We start from the raw sequence: 17465 nt of genomic DNA, 5'->3' as shown, positions 1-17465 counted from the left end.
AGAGGATTGACTGGTTTCAAACTAGGTTTTCACCAGAGTCTTTGGTGAGGGTGTTGCGCTGCAGGTACAAACCAGATGCCACTCAGGGATACTGGTGTTGCAATAGCTGACCCCAGGGGTATAAACATGGACAGTCTCTGATGAGGCAGGTGCTGCCGGGAAAGCTGATGCGGCAGGCTCGTCAAAATCGTACAATGCAGCAGCGGCCAGTATAGCAGGCCTGACCAATAGGGTACAATGCAGCAGCGGCCAGTATAGCAGGTTCAGCTGGAGTGGATAGATGCAACAGCAGCCGTACTAGAACACAGACAGGTTTTAGCAATGTGGAACACCGCACTAAACAGCAGCACTTAGGAACCTGACAACTAGCACCATATCGACTACGTTACCCAGACACCTCCCTTGACGGGGGAGAGAGGGAGCCTTAAATACCTAACTTTCGGGCTAGGGCGTTTTGGCCCTTTAAGAAAAGGTGCACACGCGCTCCCTAACAACACTCCCAGGAGACCTGTGCGGCATGCACAGGCCCCAGGAGACAGCAGTAGGAACCGGGACGGAGCAGCCACCACTGAGCAGTCAGGTGAAAATGTTGGCGTCCCTGCCAGGGGATGCGAGCAGGACAGTGCGGGGATGCCGGTAAGAGCTGTAGAACCAGCGTCCCTGCAGGGACGCCAACTTACTCACCATCCCAGACTAGTTGCTTCCTCTTCCCTGCCCTGCGGCCATCCACATGTGCACCTGCTTCCTCCTCCTCTCCCTGGGGCCTGTGCATGAAGCCAAGGATGCCAGGTAGTGTGCTTAGGGCATGCTTGCGCAAACCTGCCTTCCTCTTAAAGGGCTGGCACACCATTTCCCGGAAATGCCTCTTAGCTTATGGCTGAGAGGCACTAAGTAGTTAAGATGCCTGCGCAATGCCTTCAGTTAGTCACTATACCAATCTGCTAGCTAGTTGTCAAGTCCCGAGCTCCTGTCCCATTATCCCTGTGTCCGTCATCTGTACCGATCTTCCCATACTTATCTGTCCCTGCCATGCCCAACATAATTGTCCTTACTCACCTGCCTGTATGCCTCAGTCATCCTGACTGTACTTGCCTATGCCTGTGACAGTACCAGTGTTTGTACCTGCCCTGGGGGTCAACTGCCACAGTCCTGGTCACTGCCTTGGGAGTGTTACATAGCATCCACCTCGCACTGAATTGTAAGCCCGGGTCCCCCCTGTGGTCCATTGGGTCCACTAACTCCGCTCTGCGTGTGACACCTATGAGCGATTTTGAATCGTCACAAAAATGGTCAAAATCGCTCATCGGTGACATGCCCCCCTATTCTCGATTATCGCTGCTGCTCGGTGTACGAAGTGGTTCGTCACTCCTGCGGCAGCACACATCGCTATGTGTGACGCCGCAGGAACGAGGAACCTCTCCTTACCTGCTGCCGCCCGCAATGCGGAAGGAAGGAGGTGGGCGGGATGTTACGTCCCGCTCATCTCCGCCCCTCCACTTCTATTGGGCGGCGGTTCAGTGACGCTGCTGTGACGTCGCTGTGACGCTGAATGAACCGCCCCCTAAGAAAGGAGGCGGTTCGCTGGTCACAGCGACGTCGCAGAGCAGGTATATGCGTGTGACGCTGCTGTAGTGATAATGTTCGCTACGGCAGCGATCACACGATATTGCATGTACGATGGGAGCGGGTGCTTTAGCACTCGACATCGCTAGCAATTGCTAGCGATGTCGTAGCGTATAAAGCGGCCTTTAGTCTCACCTCTGCAATACACTGATTAGTATCCATCAATCCATCATATTAAATGGCAGGTAGGCATGAAGACAGCCAAGCAGACAGGCAGACAGACAGACAGATTATAAATGGAAGCCAAAATACATATTTGTCTTGAGCCTAAAGGGGTTAAAAAAAGTTATAACTTATCCATAGGATCGACTTTTTTAGCGTCTATGACATCTGTGCAGCAGGTGATTTTTTTTTTTTTTTGTCATGTATGTATAATGTAATGAATGCTTTCCTAGCAGAAGTAGCCTGAAAAATGGTCCGGTCACTTCTTTTAAATGCTTTATGTCTTTATAAACATGAAGTGCTTAACAGAAAATGTATACACAGCAAGTTGTTTTTACGATTGCTGTTTATACATTCATTTAGTAAATGTGGAGAGGAAACCGGGCACTGCTATTCTTATTAATTGAACCGCTGTGTGTAGATCCTGTGAACACCGCTTAGTAGACAGGTGCACATCCAGGAGGAAAGAATTGCAGCACTCACATCAGCCTTCAGTGAGCCTTCAGTGTAGTTCTTTAATTTTTCAAAAGCGAGGCAGGTACATGTGGAACGGGGAGTGAGGGTAAGCTAGTGACGCCGGACGATGTTTATTGAAAAATAAAAGAACCACACTGAAGGCTGGATGTGAGTGCTGCCATTCTTTCCTCCACCTGGACATTCATTCTTTTTAACCTCTTAAAGCGCACCAATCACCAGGATTTTCATATATAACCTAAAGCCAGGGGTATACTGACACTATCATGATGATTCTATACATACCTTTAGTTGTCAGCTAGGATGTATAGGTTTTGAAACATAAGCAAGCAAAGTTTATAAAATCAGCAGCTTGTGTAACCGCAACTGCAGCAGCTGATAGCTGGGTGGGTATTCATAGTTACCCCTCCCTCTGTTTCTTATGCTGATTCTATTATACAATTGTTTTACTTTGTGACTAAAAGGACCTGTGCTGATGTCATACTCATGGGACCAGAAGGGGTGGGGCCTCAGCCAACATAGCTTATACCAGGAAGCAACATTTTACTGTTAGCTGAGGCCCAGTCCCAGCTGCTGTCACGCAGCAAGCTGCTGATTTTACAAACTTTATTTGCTTGTATTTCAAAACCTATACATCCTAACTGACAATTAAATGTATGTATACAATCAGCATGATAGTGCCAGTATAACACTGGCTTTAGGTTATATAGGAAAATCCTGGTGATTGGTGTGCTTTAAGGACAAAGCCAATTTTGACCTTCATGACCGGGCCAAATTTTAGAAATATGACCACTTTCACTTTATGGGTATGTGCGCACGTTGCGTTCTGTCAAGTGCAGAAAAAATGCACCCTCTGGCAGACTGGACAACTGTGCATACCGCGTTGGACTATAAAAATGCATCCATAATGCGTGCATTTTGTATGCGTTTTTAATGAATTTAGGATGCATTTTTGATAGTACAGTCGCACTCAGCTCTGCTACATCCCCATAGAGCATGGCTGGCTGCGAGACAGAGCCACGCAATCAGAATGAACTCGGATGAACTTCACCCGACTTCATTGTCATAGCGCGGCCCTGTCTGTGTGCTGCGGCCTGATTTGCGGTCACCGGTGAAGGACTCACCAGTGACCGCAAATCACCTGAGTGACTGAAGTGAGCCGCGCGATCAGCGGTGCCGTCACTCAGGTTACCCATGGCCAGCTGGAGTCCTCCATCCGAGACCACAAATCACCTGAGTGAGGGCACCGCTGATCGCGGGGCTCACTTCAGTCACTCGGGCAACTTGCTGTCACAGTTGGAGGATCCAGCGGTGGCCGCGGGTAACCTGAGTGCCGTCACCGCTGATAGCACGACTCACTTCAGTTGCTCATGGGATTTGCGGTCACTGGTGAGTCCTTCACCGGTGACCGCAAATTAGGCCGCAGCAGTTGCTTCAGTTGCTGCATGGAGCTGACAGAGAGCGGTCGTGGTCTGGACAGCTCACTGTCAGCTTCTGATGTAGCAGAGCTGAAAGCGTCATGGGACCTCGTGTGGATTACGTCGGACCTGGAGGGCTGTTTGGAGATTAATAAAGTGGTGAAAGAGGGTGGTTTTTTTGTCTTTTATTTCACATAAAGGATTTCTTGGGTGTATGTGTTTATTTTCTTTAACTTACAGATTAATCATGGGGGGGTGTCTCATAGACATAGATGTCTGCCATGATTAACCTAGGACTTAGCTATGGGCTGCCATTAACTCCTTATTACCCAGATTGCCACCACACCATCTAATGGATACGGCAATTCCGGGCAGCTGCTGGCTGATATCTTTAGGCTGGGGGGCTCCCTATAACATGGGGCTCCCCATCCTGAGAATATCAGACTTCAGCTGTGTGGCTTTACCTTGGCTGGTATCAAAATTGGGGGGGGACTGCATGTCGGTTTTTTTTATTATTTATTTATTATACTGCACGATATAGATCCACCCACTGGCGGTTGTGATTGGTTGCAGTGCGACAGCTGTCACTCAGCCTGGCGCCGGTGGGTGGGGGAAGCAGTGAATACGAGATGGAATAATGAGCGGTCGGCATTTTCAAAAGCTGGAGAAGCAGCCGGAGATTTGTAACAGCTGTGCATTGCTGCACCGGTGATTGATGAGTATGAGAGAGAGAGAGGCAGAGACAACGACCGACCAACCGACAGAGAGAGAAAGAGAGACCGACCGACAGAGAGAGAAGACGACTGACCGACAGAGAGAGGGAGAGACCGACATCAACAGAGAGACAGACATCGACAGAGAGAGACTGACAAAGAGACCGAAAGACCTGCGTTTACTTTGTCAAAAAAGCATAAAATACGCAACAAAAATGCTGTGCAAGCGCACAGCTAAACATTTTGGTTGCATTTTGACACACCTCATTGATTTCAATGGGTGGAAAATGCAACCAAAACGCACAAAAGTAGTGACATGCTGCTTTTTTAAACACATCGATTTTGTCAATTTTGTATCCAATACGCTGTTTAAAAACGTAACGTGCGCATGGAGTTTGCTGACTTCTCATAGACTTTGCTGGGGAAGCACAACGCATGCATTTTGACAATGACATGCTGCAGTTTTAAACGCAGGCAAAACGCAGGAAAAAAACGCAACGTGTGCACATAGCCTATGAGTTAATAGCTCTGGAACACTTGAACGGATCCCAGTAATTCTGAGCTTGTTTTTTAGTGGCATATTGTACTTTATTGTAGTGGTAAATTTAGGAAATTTTTTTATTTTGTGAAAAAAAAATCGGAAATTTGAACACAATTTTGCAATTTTTAAACTGATTTTTTTATGCGCCTAAACAATAGAATTATGCCACACAAAATAGTTAAGAAATACATTTTTTAAACATTTTTTTTCTTGTTAGGTGGTTAGAAGTGTTTAAAGTTCATCAGCAATTTCTCATTTTTTCAACAAAATTTTAAAAAACATTTTTTTAGGGACCACATAACAATTGAAGTGACTTTGTGAGGCCTAGGTGACAGAAAATACCCAAAAGTGACACCATTCTAAAAACTGCACCCGTCAAAGTACTCAGAACCACATTCAAGAAGTTTTGTTAACCCTTCAGGTGCTTCACAGGAACTACAGCAATATGGAATGAAAAAAAAAATAACATTTTAACTAAAAATGTTGCTCTAACCCAGGGGTGGGCAATTAATTTTCCCATGGGGCCGCATGAGAAATTGGGATGGTTTTAGAGGGCCGGACTAATATAATTAACTCAGTTTTACCCAATACTGTATATAGCGTATATACTATCCCTTCATATACAAACAGTAAGTTACGGACTGTGTGACCCCTCGTGGCCCTGCACGCACACATGTCCTTTTTTTCTCTGGCAGCACAGGTGTCACACGGATCGCACACTGATGTGATCTGTGTGACATCAGTGTGACAAATACCAGAGAAAACACGGGTCTTTTTAATAAAAAGATTTTCTATATTTACCTCTCTCCAGCGCTGCTGTCTCTGGCTCTGCTGCCTCCCGCTCCTTATCGCTGGTAATTATACTCACTGAATATTCACTGCAGTGAGCAGCTGGAAGCAGGGACAGCGCTGGGGACCGCATCGCTGGGTGAGTATACAGGTGTGTGTGTATGTTGAGAACCTGATAACAGAGAGTGATAGAAGAAGGGTCTTAGGGTACCTTCACACTTAGCGATGCAGCAGCGATCCGACCAGCGATCTGACCTGGTCAGGATCGCTGCTGCATCGCTACATGGTCGCTGGTGAGCTGTCAAACAGGCAGATCTCACCAGCGACCAGTGAACAGCCCCCAGCCAGCAGCGACGTGCAAGCGACGCTGCGCTTGCACGGAGCCGCCGTCTGGAAGCTGCGGAGACTGGTAACTAAGGTAAACATCGGGTATGGTTACCCGATGTTTACATTAGTTACCAGTGTGAGCAGGGAGCAGGGAGCCGCGCACACTGAGCGCTGGCTCCTTGCTCTCCTAGCTACAGTACACATCGGGTTAATTAACCCGATGTGTAATGCAGCTACATGTGCAGAGAGCAGGGAGCCGCGCACACTGCTTAGCGCTGGCTCCTTGCTCTCCTAGCTGCTGTACACATCGGGTTAATTAACCCGATGTGTACAGCAGCTACATGTGCAGAGAGCCGGAGCCGGCACTGGCAGCGTGAGAGCTGCAGAGGCTGGTAACTAAGGTAAATATCGGGTAACCACCTTGGTTACCCGATGTTTATCTTGGATACAGCTTACCTCAGCTGTCAGACGCCGGCTCCTGCTCCCTGCTCGCTTCATTTGTCGCTCTCTTGCTGTCACACACAGCGATCTGTGTGTCACAGCAGGAGAGCGGCTTTGAAGAAAACGAACCAGGGCTGTGTGTAACGAGCAGCGATCTCGCAGCAGGGGCCAGATCGCTGCTCATTGTCACACACAGCGAGATCGCTAATGAGGTCACTGCTGCGTCACAAAAAGCGTGACTCAGCAGCGATCTCGGCAGCGAGCTCGCTGTGTGTGAAGCACCCCTTAATTCCGCGCCAAGGACTCAATGGATCCAGGAAGAGATTAATGCTTCTTTAATAACATGCACAAGTCTACGCGTTTCTGGGGACACAGCTCCCTTCATCAGGACATTGGCAAGAGAACATCAAATCTGGTTTCAAGTGAGATGGTGAAGTATAAAAGCATGCAATGATGTCATAGGAAACACCCATCCTGAAAAAAACTTTGAAAGCGGGCGGGATCCAGATCATTCTAAAAATCTGTATGTTCAAACAGTTCCCTGAATATTGAATTATGATCAAAAAAAGTTATATACACTTCTACTAACATACAGTAAATATGTACAATAATCCTGACAAAAGAAAAAACAAAATAAATATATAATATATAATAGATACTGAACGACATACACGGGGTTAGAACCTGGTGTAAAAGAAAGTAAAACAGCACGATTTCATGGAGGAGCAGAGACATCAACCACAGGACTACCGCCCCAAGTTGTAATTTATTATAGTCCTAAGGTAGTTTCCTATTAGGCAGGCAGCCTAAGGGTATAATGATGGAGCTCAAATTGCTGTCAAGGAATTGCTAGAAGAGAGCGGATAGCCGAGGGCTATGTGTGGAGTATATTGTGGAACCTTCCATGAAATGCAGTACAGAGCTAGTGTCAGAGAGGTGAACAAAGTTCAGAGGCGTGGGGGAAAAAAACACAACCAACGTACGCCTGTGCAGACTGGTGCTCAGAAAAAACAGGCAAAAATCAGAGAGACACAGTGTCTAACATATAGAAACTCGGGGGATATATATTCACTGGGGGAAAAACTTTATATTGGATGGACCACGGTCAAAAAACAGCTCATCTATAATGAAAAATGGAGCAAGTTTTTGGTTTTTTTTTTTATATATATATATTTTTATATTTATTCGGAATTGTGTGTCCGATGTAATAGTATATAGGAATACATCACAAATATAGCTCTTATTACTATTTAAATTATGTGGTTAGGGGGGGTGAAAAACGACAAGGGGCAAACTAAGTTTGAACCTCATTCAAACTATAATAAGTTCAATTACTGGAGGAGGGGGATGATCATAATGTAAAAGACTGGATAAGGGAGGAAAAAAAAAAAAAAAAATATAATCCTCATAGTGTAAGAAGGAAAAGTGGTTAAAAAAATATATATCTATTAATTTTTATTACGACAATTAAAAACTAGGAAGCATCTCTGTATTTAAAAGCAATTCACCCTAAAAAATTATTTGAAAAAAATATATATATAAATATATAAAAAAAATTATTAAAAAACTGGTTTAAGACATATATAAAAAATGTTGTGGAATCATTAATAAATAAGTGAAAATTGAGAAAAATTATTATTACGGGTATATATAACCTAAAATCAATAGAATAGATCAGTGACCTCATTGAGACCCAACGGTTTAAGTGTACGTAGTCTATAGATCCAATAGGTCTCCTTTTTGTTGAGCATTTCCATACGGTTAGGGATAAAAGGTGGGATCTGTTCAATAGGGGTGACCCTAAGCTTAGATCTCCTATTGTGTGCTATAGTGACATGCCTAGACAATCCGTGTAGGAGAAAGCCTTTTTTAATGTTGTGACGATGTGAATTCAATCTATTGTGTAGTGGTTGTATCGTTCTGCCCACATACTGCTTATTACATTCACATTCGATCAAATAAATGACATAGTCAGATTGGCATGTTAGGTGGGTTTTGATAGGATAAAATTCCCCCCCGAACCAGAACAGAATTGTGTCCTCCTATGTTGTATCGAGTAACAACAAAGGCAGTTTCTCATAAGGCATTTATAAGCACCACAGGGTTTGACAGAAGACTGGGAGATGGGAACCTCCCTAAGTCTACTGGGGGCTAGCATATTCTTTAAGCTGGAGGCTCTCTTGAAGGTCACCCCGGGTTGTGCCGGTAAGCACCCCCCTAGGACCGGGTCATTTAGGAGAACCCCCCAATGTTTGGAAAGAATCTTCCTGATCCTTTCACCATCATTACTGAAAGTGGTGAGGAAGTTTGAGGAAAGTCACAGGGCTTTGTGTCCCCAATCCCCCTTACTTTTTGTCTGATCAAATCTGTCTGGGTCAGGGTACTCGTAGCTTTATACGCTCCCTTGACAAGGTTAAGGGGGTATTCTTTCTCAAGGAACCTCTCCTTTAAAATGTCAGCCTGTTGTTTAAAATCAATGTTGAGCGAACAGTTCTTACGGATTCTTTTGTATTGGTTCTTTGGTATATTAATAAGCCACTTGCTGTAGTGACTGCTGGAATAATGAATATACCCATTGCTGTCAACCTTCTTGAAATAGGTTTTTGTTAAAATCCGCCCATTGTTGTGCCAGAGGGTCAGATCAAGAAAATCAATACTGTCCTTCTGTATATTGGGTGAGAAGGACAGACCCCAATTGTTACTCAACAGGTGTTCCAGAAACAACCCCACATTATTACTGGTATTATCCCATATAACGAACAGGTCATCAATATAACGTTTATACAAAATGATGTGTTTAAAAAAATTTGAATTATAAATATATAAAAGCTCAAAGGCCCCCATAAATAAATTTGCGAACGTCGGTGCGACCTTTGAGCCCATCGCGGTCCCGCAGTGCTGATGGTATATTTTATCTTGGAAAGAGAAGAAATTATTAGTTAAAATGAACTCCATCCCTTTCAGGATGAAGTCTTTCTGACCCATCGGTAGGCGATCATCTACCATTAAAAATTGTTCAAAACACTCCAGCCCAAGGTCATGCGCAATATTGGTATAAAGAGCCGTAATATCTAAAGAAATGAAAAGATAGGATTCCTTCCATTCAATATCTTTAGTTAGAGTGATGAGCTGTGTGGAATCACGAAGGTAACTCTTCAAATTCATACATGGACCCTCATGATACAGTCTATATAGGCGGCTAAATTAACCGTGAGGGAATCAATCCCTGAGATAATAGGTCGCCCTGGGGGATCCACCAAGCTCTTGTGAATTTTTGGTAAATGATAGTAAAAAGCCATTCTTGGATTATCAATCTCCAAGAAGGCTTTCTCATTTTTATTGAGTATCCTCATGTCCACAGCTGTTTGTATGAATATACGGTAATTGGCCACTGCATTATCATATTCTTCAATCCCTACTATTTTGTAGTGTGATGGATTAGATAAATTCCTCAATGCTTCTTTTATGTATGTCTCTTTATCCTGCAATACTATGCCACCTCCCTTGTCAGCATTCCTGATAACAAGTTCATGATTATTTTTGAGGGACCGGAGACCTTTTTTCTCTTCTGAACTCAGATTGGGTTTATGGGGGTAACTGGAACGGGTCAATCTCTTGAAATCCTCCAGCACGAGATCGCTGAAGGTTTTCAGATGGTGACCTTTGCTCTGCAAGGGGTAAAACCTAGACTTTGGTCTTAGGTCTGTATGTAAAAATCCCTCAGGATCTCCCGAAGATTCCATGGGGTTATATTTATTCAACTGGAAGTGTCTGGTCAACGTCAACTTCCTGATGAACTTCTGGAAATCCAGATAGATGTCAAAATCATTGGCATGAGCGGAGGGGCAAAAGGAGAGACCTTTGCTCAGTACTTGGTCTTCCCCTTTGGTCAGAATATGGCTGGATAAATTAAAAATACTGGATTTTTGATTAATTACTTTAGACTTTTTTTGTCTTTCTTGCTGGACCCTACGGCCAGCCCGTCGCCCTCTCCGTAATCTTTTCTCTTCCCTTATCTGGGGGTGAGAAAATCCGTCATCTGCACCTGCGTCATTCTCAGGGCCGTGTTCTTGGCCATGGCTAAAAAAGGGACGCACATATTGTTTTTTTCTGTGTTGTCTATTGTGATGATATTCTGTGTGGGATTACTCCGGACAAACTCTTGAGATGGGAGGGGGTTGAATTCTTCCACCCCAGGTAAGGTCTCTGGGAGTGGAGTATACTCATCATAAATGGAAAGATCTAAGAGATCCATATCTTCCTGGACCGTGGGGACAGTACCTGGAAGACTGGGGGTATTGTTCTCAGAGATCTCAATTGTCTCTCTTTCTTTACGAATCTTCTCAATCTGGAGTCTGATCAGGGCCAGCTGTTCCCTGGTTTTTTCAAAGTCTCTGGGCAGGGTATTAACCTTTTGGATGTTACTCGGGGCCTTTACACCTAGATCAGGAATGAAAACCTCATCAGGTATTAGAGGTGCAAGAGTGGGATTGGGAGCTACATGGGCAGAAACAGAGGGTTCACTAGTATTGGAGTGCTGTTCTTTAGTGTTATTAAAATTATCTTTATTAGTTGTGTTCTTATGAAATTTGCTATTAAAGAAATTTCTGTTGAAACTGGTGGACCTAGTCCTTTTGTATGTCTTCTCTTTCCAAGATAAAATATACCATCAGCACTGCGGGACCGCGATGGGCTCAAAGGTCGCACCGACGTTCGCAAATTTATTTATGGGGGCCTTTGAGCTTTTATATATTTATAATTCAAATTTTTTTAAAACACATCATTTTGTATAAACGTTATATTGATGACCTGTTCGTTATATGGGATAATACCAGTAATAATGTGGGGTTGTTTCTGGAACACCTGTTGAGTAACAATTGGGGTCTGTCCTTCTCACCCAATATACAGAAGGACAGTATTGATTTTCTTGATCTGACCCTCTGGCACAACAATGGGCGGATTTTAACAAAAACCTATTTCAAGAAGGTTGACAGCAATGGGTATATTCATTATTCCAGCAGTCACTACAGCAAGTGGCTTATTAATATACCAAAGAACCAATACAAAAGAATCCGTAAGAACTGTTCGCTCAACATTGATTTTAAACAACAGGCTGACATTTTAAAGGAGAGGTTCCTTGAGAAAGAATACCCCCTTAACCTTGTCAAGGGAGCGTATAAAGCTACGAGTACCCTGACCCAGACAGATTTGATCAGACAAAAAGTAAGGGGGATTGGGGACACAAAGCCCTGTGACTTTTCCTCAAACTTCCTCACCACTTTCAGTAATGATGGTGAGAGGATCAGGAAGATTCTTTCCAAATATTGGGGGGTTCTCCTAAATGACCCGGTCCTAGGGGGGTGCTTACCGGCACAACCCGGGGTGACCTTCAGGAGAGCCTCCAGCTTAAAGAATATGCTAGCCCCCAGTAGACTTAGGGAGGTTCCCATCTCCCAGTCTTCTGTCAAACCATGTGGTGCTTATAAATGCCTTATGAGAAACTGCCTTTGTTGTTACTCGATACAACATAGGAGGACACAATTCTGTTCTGGTTCAGGGGGGGAATTTTATCCTATCAAAACCCACCTAACATGCCAATCTGACTATGTCATTTATTTGATCGAATGTGAATGTAATAAGCAGTATGTGGGCAGAACGATACAACCACTACACAATAGATTGAATTCACATCGTCACAACATTAAAAAAGGCTTTCTCCTACACGGATTGTCTAGGCATGTCACTATAGCACACAATAGGAGATCTAAGCTTAGGGTCACCCCTATTGAACAGATCCCACCTTTTATCCCTAACCGTATGGAAATGCTCAACAAAAAGGAGACCTATTGGATCTATAGACTACGTACACTTAAACCGTTGGGTCTCAATGAGGTCACTGATCTATTCTATTGATTTTAGGTTATATATACCCGTAATAATAATTTTTCTCAATTTTCACTTATTTATTAATGATTCCACAACATTTTTTATATATGTCTTAAACCAGTTTTTTTATATTTTTTTATATATTTATATATATATTTTTTTTCAAATAATTTTTTAGGGTGAATTGCTTTTAAATACAGAGATGCTTCCTAGTTTTTAATTGTCGTAATAAAAATTAATAGATATATATTTTTTTAACCACTTTTCCTTCTTACACTATGAGGATTATATTTTTTTTTTTCCTCCCTTATCCAGTCTTTTACATTATGATCATCCTCCTCCTCCAGTAATTGAACTTATTATAGTTTGAATGAGGTTCAAACTTAGTTTGCCCCTTGTCGTTTTTCACCCCCCCTAACCACATAATTTAAATAGTAATAAGAGCTATATTTGTGATGTATTCCTATATACTATTACATCGGACAAGCACTTCCGAATAAATATAAAAATATATATATATATATATATATAAAAAAAAAACTTGCTCCATTTTTCATTATAGATGAGCTGTTTTTTGACCGTGGTCCATCCAATATAAAGTTTTTCCCCCAGTGAATATATATCCCCCGAGTTTCTATATGTTAGACACTGTGTCTCTCTGATTTTTGCCTGTTTTTTCTGAGCACCAGTCTGCACAGGCGTACGTTGGTTGTGTTTTTTTCCCCCACGCCTCTGAACTTTGTTCACCTCTCTGACACTAGCTCCGTACTGCATTTCATTGAAGGTTCCACAATATACTCCACACATAGCCCTCGGCTATCCGCTCTCTTCTAGCAATTCCTTGACAGCAATTTGAGCTCCATCATTATACCCTTAGGCTGCCTGCCTAATAGGAAACTACCTTAGGACTATAATAAATTACAACTCGGGGCGGTAGTCCTGTGGTTGATGTCTCTGCTCCTCCATGAAATCGTGCTGTTTTACTTTCTTTTACACCAGGTTCTAACCCCGTGTATGTCGTTCAGTATCTATTATATATTATATATTTATTTTTGTTTTTTCTTTTGTCAGGATTATTGTACATATTTACTGTATGTTAGTAGAAGTGTATATAACTTTTTTTGATCATAATTCAATATTCAGGGAACTGTTTGAACATACAGATTTTTAGAATGATCTGGATCCCGCCCGCTTTCAAAGTTTTTTTCAGGATGGGTGTTTCCTATGACATCATTGCATGCTTTTATACTTCACCATCTCACTTGAAACCAGATTTGATGTTCTCTTGCCAATGTCCTGATGAAGGGAGCTGTGTCTCCAGAAACGCGTAGACTTGTGCATGTTATTAAAGAAGCATTAATCTCTTCCTGGATCCATTGAGTCCTTGGCGCGGAATTAAGACCCTTCTTCTATCACTCTCTGTTATCAGCCAACTTTGGGACTGCTGCCTTGACCTGGATCTTATATATGCCTGTATAGTGGTTGTGACTGGCACAACCATTATAGGTGAGTGTGTTTTTATTACATATCTTCCTCCCTTTTTGGGGTAAGACCCTATTGCGCTTTTCTTTCCACAGTTTCTCATCTATGTTGAGAACCTGGAAGCCGGAGCATCTCGGGGACTCGTCACAGTTCCCAATGAACTCTGATGAACCATGAAGCTGTAGCGTGGGTGTCGCAGGATGGTCATCAAAGTTCATTGGAGACTCTGATGACCTCCTGGAGGTCACTGTGCTTGCAGAATACTCACCTGTCCCTGCGGTGATGTCCTCAACGGTGCTGTGCCCGGTGCTGTCATCGCGATGCTCCGGCTTCCAGGTCCTGAGTGCGGTGAATAATCAATGAATGAGCAGTGGTCAGAAGCGGGAGGCAGCAGAGCTGAAGAAAGCAGGTAAATATGGAAAATCTTTTTATTTCACAGACTCGTGTTTTCTCCGGTACCTGTCACATATATGCAAACAGGTACCGGAGAAACGCAATCAGGCCCTGTAATGGCGGTATGGCGCTGCAGGGGGCGGGGAGAGAGCACGTGGTACCCGATGTAACTCCAGTACCACTCGCAGTTACGGGCTTTTCTCTCTGCACGCACGCACACATACATACACACACGCACACGCTATATACACAAACAATCCCCATATACTACATCACTACACCCCCATATACACCTGTAATATACATCACTACACCCCCATATACACCTGTAATATACATCACTACACCCCCATATACACCTGTAATATACATCACTTCACCCCCATATATACCTGTAATATACATCACTACACCCCTATATACACCTGTAATATACATCACTGCACCCCCATATACACCTGTAATATACATCACTGCACCCCCATATACACCTGTAATATACATCACTACACCCCTATATACACCTGTAATATACATCACTACACCCCTATATACACTTGTAATATACATCACTACATCCACATATACATCACTAGACCCCTATATACTACACGTGTAAAACTACATTGCCATATACTACATCACTACACCCAAATATTACTCACCAGTTACCCCCCCCCTCCACTCCACTCCCCCCATTGTCCCCTCTGGTTACTTAGTCACCACTCACCTTTCCCTCCTCAGGCACCTCCGTACGGGCTCCCACTGACATCCTTCTTCTCTTGTACGGCTCCTTGCTGAGCTGCTTCCTCTCTCCGTACGGGCTCCGGCTGCTGCATCTTCTTCTCCTGCCGGGGCGGGAACTTTTCAAATGACACACGCGCGCGCCGTACTGACGACATCAGGGCGCGCGCGTGTGTGTCACAGAGAAAGTTCCGGCAGGAAACAGAGGACAGATTCCTGCGTTCCGCTGCTGCACTGTGCGGTGCTGCAGTATCTGTCCTCTGTTCCCTGCCGGCACGCAGCGTATGATAAGGGCAATCTGACCACGGGCCGCCCGGAGCCTGGAGCTCCGGACAACAGGTCAGATTGCCCTCATCAGTGACCGGCCAGCAAGGACGCCCGGAGCCAGGCGGGCCGGTCACAGAGAGTAGGCGGGCCGGATGTGGCCCGCGGGCCGCCCCTTGCCCAGGTCTGCTCTAACCCCAATTTATTCACTTTTAGAAGAAATAACATATCAAAATGGACCCCAAAACTAGTTACCCAGTTTCTTCTGAGAGCACTGATATCCCACATGTGGTCAGAAAGCTCTGTTTGGACAAATGGGAGGGCCCGGAACAGAAGGAGCGGTATTTGAATTTTGGAAAGCAAATTTGGCTGAAATAGATTGCGGACACCATGTTGCATTTGCAGGCTGACTAACTCTGGGATGTCGTGTCAGCCCTCCTACTGAGATGTGAGTGTTGTGGGTGGGAGAAACGGGCAATAAATACCCATGATCAGGGTTTGGGCCACTGCAGACTTTAGCTCTATTCTCCACACAGGGAACACTCGTGTTCGCAGCATAAATTGACATGCTGAGGCTCAGGAAGCCGCTCTGCATGTCAGTTTATGCTGAAGAGAAAAGAAGTGCAGTGGGCATGAGATTTCTAAAAATCCTTCCACTGTGCTTATACTGTATAATGCAGCATTTTGGACACAGTGAAAACACGCTGAGTTCAAAACACTACAAACCCTGATTATGGCCATGCAGCTTAAAAAGCTTGGATGGGTAGATAGATGTCAAACACATATATAATGTCCCCCAGCCCCTATATATTTTAAGCTTGGAAAATTTAGTGTCTTTGATGTGGCACTAGAGGGTGTTTAGCCCTAAATGCAGACAGCTGCAGCCTGCATATTGCAGATGTCAGCTTTACCTTGGCTGGTAATCCAAAACAGAGGGCACCCATGCTGTTTTATAATAAATAAAAAAATAACTTGGGGTCCCCCCCCCAAATTGGATTACCAGACAAGGTGAAAAAGACAGTTGATGTCTAGTATGCTCAGGCTGGGAAGGGCCATGTTTATTTGGCCCTCCCTAGCCTAAAAATAGCAGGTCGCAGCTGCCTCAGAAGTGGCACATCCATTAAATACACTTCACCCTGGCTCATCCCATTGCCCTGGTGTGATGGCAAGCAGGATAATTTAAGGGGTTGATGCTAGCTGTGTAGCGTCAGCAGACATCAAGCCCAGGGGTTAGTAATGTCAAGGAATCTATCAGATACCAAACATTACTAACCAAATCAGTAATAAAAAAAAAAAACAAAGACAACAAAAAAAATGTATTTGAAATAAACCACTACCCAACACAATCCCTATTTCACCAATTTATTTCATAAAAAATTGCTAGGAAAAAAATCCCAATCTTGTTTACTGTAATCCAATTTGGTCTGTCGCAAGCCATTTTGAAGATCTCACCACGGCTCTGTCTTCCAGCAGATGGGGGGCACACTCCGTGAACGCATGACCTGGAAATGCAAGCACTTCCGGGGGGGGGGGACTTTGGCCACACCAGAAGAAGACATTTCTTTTCCATCTGACATGTTTGATCATGTCAGATGAAAGAGAAATCATTTTTTAATCGCCAATGTATTTTATTTTTACATCACGTGACCAGAAAAAAAAAACGGCTCAGATTGTGATCCTCAGGGTTTCAGCTACCCTTAGTAGCTGAGACCCTGAATATTTTCCGACACGGGGGGCGCTATACCATTATTCCTGAGCATTTTTAAAAAGTGGTGCTTTAGAATAAGGCCCCTTAACTGCCAAAGTTAAAAGGTAAATTGGCAGCTGTTAAGGAGCTAAAATTAATTTGGCGCTTTTCAAGTGGGTTATGGAACATACTAGCCTTCTTTTCCGCTAGAAAAAATATCACAAAAAAAAAAAAAATAAAATACAAAAACGCTTTTCAATAGTATGTGTTTTGTGGTGTAGTTTTGTAAAGTCACGCTGTTTTGATGGGGTGGGGGGTTAGTGCACTTTTCTGTGTTGTCTTTGAGGTTATTCATGTTGATATGGGATGTAACAATATAATGTGGGTTTTGCATCATAACAGCGTAAAAGAAATAATGTGTGTTTACCAAATCATGACAAAAGCAGGGTTTTGGGTTTTTTTTTTCACAAGTAAGGCTCTGTGCGCACTAGAAATGAGAAGTTTCTCAAGAAAATTTCTTG

The sequence above is a fragment of the Anomaloglossus baeobatrachus genome, chromosome 3, assembly GCF_048569485.1.
Source record: "Anomaloglossus baeobatrachus isolate aAnoBae1 chromosome 3, aAnoBae1.hap1, whole genome shotgun sequence".
Lineage (NCBI taxonomy): Eukaryota > Metazoa > Chordata > Amphibia > Anura > Aromobatidae > Anomaloglossus > Anomaloglossus baeobatrachus.
The sequence above is the reverse complement of the archived record's forward strand: the minus strand, read 5'-3'. Positions refer to the sequence as shown.